This window comes from Cryptomeria japonica, chromosome 3 (assembly GCF_030272615.1).
Source record: "Cryptomeria japonica chromosome 3, Sugi_1.0, whole genome shotgun sequence".
In the NCBI taxonomy this organism is placed as follows: domain Eukaryota; kingdom Viridiplantae; phylum Streptophyta; class Pinopsida; order Cupressales; family Cupressaceae; genus Cryptomeria; species Cryptomeria japonica.
Window position 1 is genome coordinate 973,454,230 of NC_081407.1, and position 8,154 is coordinate 973,462,383.

An 8,154-nucleotide genomic window follows, 5' to 3' on the forward strand; every position below is an offset into this window, starting at 1 on the left:
ACTAATCAATCTCCTAGTGATTCTTCTTCCAATGAATCTGCTAGTCGATGCAATTTTTTCTATTGTTGTTGCAATATAATTTGCTAGATGACAACAACATCTATCTAATATCATCACTAGCCTTTGTAGTTTCATAGTTATTATGTTTTCCCCTCTATGCTCAGCCTTTGTTTTCACTTCTTTCTCTACGACAGTTTCTTAATTTTGCTTTTCTCTTCATTTTCAAGTGTGCCATCATCCCTCAAATTAAATCATTTTATTAAAATTGACTTAAAACTAAATAAAGATTGATATGATAATTCACAATTTGACCATTACAATTTTAACTACTTAACTAGTATATATATCTTAAATATATCTATCTAAAAACCACTAAAATATATCAATATTAAATTATTATATTTATTAAAGGTTTTTTTGAAGAATTTTCTTTTCTCTTGTAAGTGTTATTAGAGGGAAAAAGAAGATTACATATATGCCCATTTGTAATGTGGTGAAAAATTAGGGTTTCGCTCAATTATGAAGTAAAACCCTTGATTTTTACTTAGGGACCACTACATTAAAGAGGGGTGATTCTAATCGATCTAGCCTCAAATCAACAAGGATAGGGCTAAGAATTCTGATTACATTCACTGGTTAAGATTTGAATACTCTCTTTTAAGTTGAATTGTGAAAATACTGGAATTAGGGTAAATGTACTAAAATTGAAGAGATTATGTTTCAATAGTGAGCTACAGTCATCAAACGAAGTCATGAACCTAGATCTGAGTAATATGTGAATGTTTAGACCTATTCCTAGAAGATTGTCCTAAATCGTCGAGACCAAAATGCCCGTCACTCTGGTCCTCTACACTTTTCATCGTCTAAAGGGGAACCTATTCGTCTTTGTTAATTATGCCATTCTTGAAAGTTACAGCTTCGCGCCTCTTCCTACGCATAGTAGAGAAGGTAAAATAGTTGGGAATAGGGGTTTGCTTAAGTCAAACCTCAGTTTAGGAACTAAACTTGAATAAATAAATGCAAATATTGAAATAAATGATAGAAAGATATACCTCGGGTCTGCAATTGTTGATGATGATGTTTTGCTTCTTAAATGTAATCACATATGTTGTATGAAATGGCATGAACATGACAAAACCCTAATCACACACACATGCTTGCATATGAATGGTGTATTTTTGCTCCACAATGATTGAATGAAGGATATGTAGCCTTGGAGATCTCTGAAAAATGCTTGATGATGAATGCTTCACGGATGCAAGAGTGCTAGACATGTCAACTTATGATGCTTGGATGAAATTAGGTTGACCAAATGTCTTTATATGTGGGTATACATATCATTTATTGATTAGTCCAACCTCTAATGGTCATGCGGAGCCACAAAGTTGAATTCCCACCAAAGAGATAGGGCCCTTCTCCCATTTCAAAATAGGGCCCAATTAAGAGGGACTAATGTGTTGGCGCCCTAGTCATTCTCAGTTAGGGACCTCAATTTATCTCCCTAGAGAGAAGGGTACCCCTCCAAGAAATCAATTGGTGGGTGTACATGGCATCAAAACTAGAGATAAGGCACATAGCGGACCTCAACAGGAGATGAGGAGGGAACACGTTAAAGTAGGGGCAGAAACATGAGGTGTAAATTGGCCTAGTGACAATTTACAATGCTACACCATTATAAGTATTTGTGCAAGATGAGACTAATTCTATCATTCACTTCATACATGTCCTAGTTATTTGGACAAGAGAAAATATATCTTCATTGTCACCAAGAAAGGAGCTGAAGTCCTCCATTATTGGAAAATATAGAATAACAAAAATGAAAGAGACAAAACAGAGAAATTTTATGCATACATCTCATTGAACAAATAATACATATTTATACAACAGTGATGATAAATTGCTTTCCTAGAAATCTGCTAAAGAAACTAACAGCTAACTATTGGAGATTGACAACAAACTACAGAAGGGGGATAGATCTACAAATAGTAAAACTTTTCAACTTAAACTCTTTGACACATATCTTTAATTCAGTTTGACTTGTTCCAAAAATTCCCTTTGAGGAAAAACTTAATTTAGATGGACTTCTAACATATCTCTACATAGTACAAACTTTGTTTTTCCCAATGACTTACTGAATACATCAACCATGTTATAATATAGCTTTAGTAAAGTGCTTCATTTTAACTAATTTTTTCTTATCATATTCACCTTGGGATTTTGTGGCTTATCCCTAACCAATACAAATCTAAAATGGTTTCAGTTTACATAAACTATGACATAAAGTGGTTTCTAGCTAACCACAAATTCTACACACAAGTGGTTTCAAATGACCACAAACTTCACACACAAGTGGTTTCAGATGACCACAAAATTCACATACAAGTAGTTTTAGATGATCATAAACTTTACATATAAGTGGTTTTTGGTTGACCATGAACCATTATGATGGGAAACCTAGTTTATGATGCATACATATTCTGATCATGACTAATTTTTTTGAGAAAAACATTTTATATCTACCAAACACAAACACTACCAAAAAAAAACATCTTAGATAACGGACCTTCCATAATTGATCCTCTCTACCTTGCTCCACTCCTCAAATTACCACAAATATCACACTATGAGACAACTTGCATGCCTTTTGGCACAATGAACTCTTCTACAAGAATCAACAATGTCCTAAAATTTTCTAGGCATAATGATTTTGTAGCTACTCCAAGAAAGTATTCTCTCCTTCCTAAAATTTTGTTCAAAATTTTTTAACACCTATCTTCTTTTGTGGTGGCAAACTTTTTTCAGCAGTTGATCTTTCCTCTACAATCTTATTGAAGCTTCTACAACTACAAGCTTGTCATGATTTGGATGACTTCTTAAGTCTTGTTGAAACATTTACAACATGCCCAAACAAATACACTCTCCCATTCCTTTTCCAACATCAACTTACTAGACTTCCTATAATTCTCAATTATTATAACTCCTTTAACAGTAATCTAATAATCATAAAACAACTCCCTCTATTAGTAATGAGCAAGTAATTTATAAAACAGAGAAGGAAATGATGCTACAACACACAATTTCTAGAAACTTTGAAACAATATCAATCTTTTTTAGTATAGATTTAACTCTCTTCATGAACCTTTCTACAACAAGTGATATCCTTCAGTTATTTCTTTGGTGGAGGCTCCTTTAGAAATTTCACTGGAAATTTTGTGTAGCTGCCTTTTCATCAACAACATTCAAGCTTCTTTTCAAATTTTGCAGTTCTCCAATAGAATCAACAAACTAATCCTAGTAGAGACACAAAAGATCACACTTCAATAATCTCGGGCTCTCCTATGAGGGAGTTAAACCTAGACCAACTCTGATACCATATTCGAAAATATAGAATAGTAGAAATGAAAGAGACAAAACAAAATAATTTGATGCATACAGATCTCATTTAATAAATAACACATATTTATACAATAATGATGAACTTCTTTCCTATAAATCTGCTAAAGAAACTGACAACTAACTATTGGAGATTGACAATAAACTGGAGAAGAAGGACATATCTACAAGTAGTCATTGTTTTCAACTGAAACTCTTTAACACATAACTAATTTAGTTTTGTTATTCGAACATCCATATTGATATTGGTTATTCCCTTCTTGAATAAGTTTCAAGCCTTCTTCATCTTCCCTTTCTCTCCCTTAGCCTCCAAGTCGAATAGACCACTAGAAAAACCTCTAAATTACTTAACCTAAATGTTGTAAATGGCCTCCATCATCACCTCATAGTGTTCAGGAATAATTAGGAATCTCCCAAATTGAATGCCCCATAATACATCTTTTAGGGTTTGAACCACGATAATGAAGAACAAGTCTTAAATTTTATCAACATGCACATGGTCATACATCCATATCAAAGTACCCATCGCATCAATGATCACCTCTTTTCCTAGGTATTTGTAGGACCTAAAAATCCCACCTATTTGTTGTTGACCAGACTCTTCTATACAACCACACTAGACACCAAAAGTGTTTTTTCATGGTAGATTACCATCATGTCCTTCCCACATCTATTTGTTGCCAAGCTTGAGTAGGCCAATTTTCAATGCTACACCAAACCAAAATGGGTAGCCATCAAAACATCTAAACTATCTTGTACTTCTATTCCTTCATGGTGTCATACATTAGGTGTTTATGGTATTAAAAGGACATTTTTATATGTTGGTCATGTGTTTCCTTAGTGGTTATTTTGCTCTAGCACCCTGGTTATATAGACTCTACCATTTGAGGCATCAAATCCAAAATCTCAAAGTTTATTAAGCCGTTGTCAACTTTGGTCTTTCATTCTAATTAATGTGCCACTAGAACCTACATAATCTCAAAAGTACTAGAATATATATCTTGAACAATCCAAAGCAACATATCTAGATGTAAAGCGGAAAAATCGAACCCTAGTTGTTCTCTCCTCCCCAATCTCCAAGGAGAGAGAAGGGAGAGTCACTAGGGTTGATGGTTTTCACTTAGGAGAGACTTTACATTCAAAAGAGGGGTTGAAACCCACAAGATCCAATCCCACACAATGCAAGATTGGATTCTAAATGAGTTTCAAGGGTTGTGACATCAAGGATACCCTCTTTTGTAAAGAATGTAGATAGAAAGATTGAACTAGGAATGCATGTAAAGTAGGAAAGATTCGCTTATAAGCAGAGATAAGGATATGGGATGAAGCTACGGACCTGGAATTAGCAGTAAAATGTCAAGACGGTGTTGTTCTGCAAATTTGAGCGAAAGTTGATGGGACGATGGCACCCGGCATGCACACGGTCCTCCGAAAAATCCGCGAAACGAAGGGGGATCTGTTCGTCTCTGCACAAGGATTCCAGGTCTTCAATTACAGCCGCGTACCTGCAACCTACACACAGAAAAGAGAGGACGATTGGGGGGTTAGGGATGAGGGGTTTGCCTTTAGGTCAAACCCCGGTTTTGGAATTAACCAAGAAATGAGAATGTTGTAAATGTAAATGTTTGTAATGTAAACAAGTACTGATACCTTGTTGTAAGAATGTTTGTATTCTTACATGCGAAGGTGTAATGTATGTAGTATGTAATGTGTTGTAAGTGATCTCCTCTTCAATGGTTGAATCCTTGTCTTGAATGCAACACCTAGCCTTGAATGGAGACTTAGAATGCTCAATTTCTTGAAGGAATGCTTGAATGCTTGAATGTTTGAATAACGCTTTCGCGCCTTGCTCACATATGTCCTCCTCTTTTTTTGAGAGAGGAAATGTAGTTTATATACTTGTCAATTAGGGTTGATAGACTGATTTTCCCGACCTTAGGCCGACCAGGAAACATTATTTCCCGAATTGCAAACTTAAAGACCCGATGCCCAAAAGAGACCAGGCCCAAAATAGGGCCAAGGACCAGGGCGCTGGGCGCCATGGTCCCACCTCCCGGGACAACAGGGTGCAAGGAGGGATCAGGCCAGGGTGCAGAAAAATGCAGTTTTTGATGTCACAAACAGGTTTTGGGGTCTCCATTCAAGTTCAACGTTGCGCCGCCATCGTGAAGACCCAAATGCAGTCAAAATTGCAAGTGTCACAATTTTAGGATGCTACATTTAGCCCCCACTTTAGCGGGAGTATAAGCGTACGCTCATACTTTCGATAAAGTACAAGGAAACAACATTGAAAAACTTCACCACGTCAAGGAGGCAAGATACACCAAGCCCCCAATGGACTAAGGATCTTACGAATTCGATTGACAAAGTAAATGGGAAGATCACGAGGGAGAACCATGACTGTCCGTAGTAAGGTTCCCTCACTATGAGTCATGCAAGAAAGATATCAAAAATTTTCAAGGCAAAGCTAAATTTGTCAAGAAATTTTCAAGTATCTTGAAAAGATATGAACGGGATGTATGCCCCCCTACGTTAAAGAGATTGCACACGCCTCACCGGGGGTGATTGCTTTAAGGTAGTGATACATATAAGAAATGAGAAAGGGAAAGGAGCACATTATCACAAGGATTTAGCCCCCAAGTGTGAGATAAGTCCAAGGATAATAGACACAGAACACAAAGCACAAGGTGACTTCGCTTTCCTCGGGGTCAGTATGTTGTATGATAATTCATGTGTATCATATGTATGTATGCATAATTGTTCTTCATTCCCCAATCAAGGAAGGTCACCTAGAAGAAGGGAACACGTGTGTCTTTTGAGTCAACATGAGAGAGACCAAAAGAGATCTCAATGTTTTGCATCGTCCTCAAGTAGACAACACTAAGGACAACAAATAGAAGAATGAGAATAACACATAGGAGAAGTAACAAAAGAGATCAAGAGAGGAGGAGAGAGTCTGCTATACTAATGTACTAGTCTAGCACGTCATCTACCCCCCGATCTTGCTGATCAATATTTCGGGAAGGCAGGAAACACGCTAGAGGAGGAACATCCAGCACAGCAGATGGAGCTATCACAAGATCCAAACAAGGGCTATGTTCATGTTCCAAGCCACGTTGTTCCTATCTAGGAGCTAGGATAAGTGCTTTAGAAAATTCGTTAGATAAATTGTTATCAACATCAACATATTCATATTCACTATCAGAATGAACAGGAGTAACATTTTCATCATGAATAACATTTTCATCTATATCATCATCAAGATTTATAAAAATAGGATCTTTAACTCGCACAGGATCAAGACCATCATGCATCTTATGTTTAGGAGATTTCGGCTCAATCGTCGGCTGAGGAGAAAATGGAATAATACTAGCTGAAGGTGTTTTTGGGGATTGCAAAGTTTGAGAAGCAGCTGCCTGAGCTCTAAGATGACGCTTTCGTCGGCGTTCACGTGCAGAACGATTTCATCTAGTCTTAGTAGGAAGTTGAGAAGATTGAGGAGGAGGAATTTTCTCATCCTTATCACTTGGGTGTTTAGGTTGTGGTCTCTTAGGTTGAACAATAGGAGAAGAGGAAGGTCTCTTCTCTCCATAAGAGGAAGGAGGAGGAACTGCTCCATGTAAAGGAGGAATATTTGGTTTAGGAAGGAGACCAAGTCCATCATGATGAGGAGGTATAGGTCTACCTTTAGAAAGTTTATTAGACATGGGCATAATCACATTCATAGGGATGGGTTGGGAATCTTCTTGAGGAAAGACATTAGTTTTATCTTTCAAAGGAAGAACTTCCTTCTCAAGAATAATAGGAATGTCAAGTTTGGGTGTTCTAGGTTCACTTAGAGATAGGATCATATCTTTTTTCCACTTTTGATAAGATTTAAAAAGATGATCACTTCGCGGAGGAAGAGATTGGAATTGTTTAGGCCAAAAGTAATCAATAGGAACGCTAGAAGTTCTTTCAGCTGGTTTAAAGAGACTATGATTGACAGTAACAACTTCACCATTATGGGGAAATTTCAAACACTTGTGAATAGGAGAAGCAATAGCTTTCATGGAAGATAGCCAAGGATAGCCTAGCTTCACACGAAATTGTTCGGATGATGGAATAATAGCAAAGTCCACATCAAGGGATTTGTTATGGACCTCAATAGGTAATGTAATAGAACCAACTGCAGGAGAAGAAAATGCATCAAATAGTTTCACAACCACATTTGTTTCGTCATAGATCACTTGATTCAATTGCAAAGTAAAAAGAAATTCTTCAGTAATGACATTAACCATACAAGAAGGATCAATAAGCACTCCACGGCAAGGTGTATTCTTGACTTTTGCAACTATATATAAAGGACCATCAGGTGCCCTGATAGTTTCATTGGAATCAAATGTGATGGAAGGTTCTTTAGGGATTTTCTACTGCTCTACAAAGTTAATCACATTAGGAGTCATAGACACAAGATCATCAGGTGAGACAGAGGAATCAGTAGTATCAATCGCATTAGAGGTATGAGAAGGCAATGGATCAGTAAAAATTTGAAGATTTTGGTTAGGAGGAGCTACAGATGTGTTGCCTTTATCATTCACACTAGAAGCAGAGATAGTATTATTATCAATCAAATCTTGAATTTTACCCTTTAAAGCAAAACATTTTTCAGTATCATGCCCAAGATGACGATGAAATTGACAAAAAGATTTGTTATCAAAATAGGGTGAATTAATTTTTGCAGGATCTATTTGCCTTATAGGAGGAAGGGTAAGCACATTT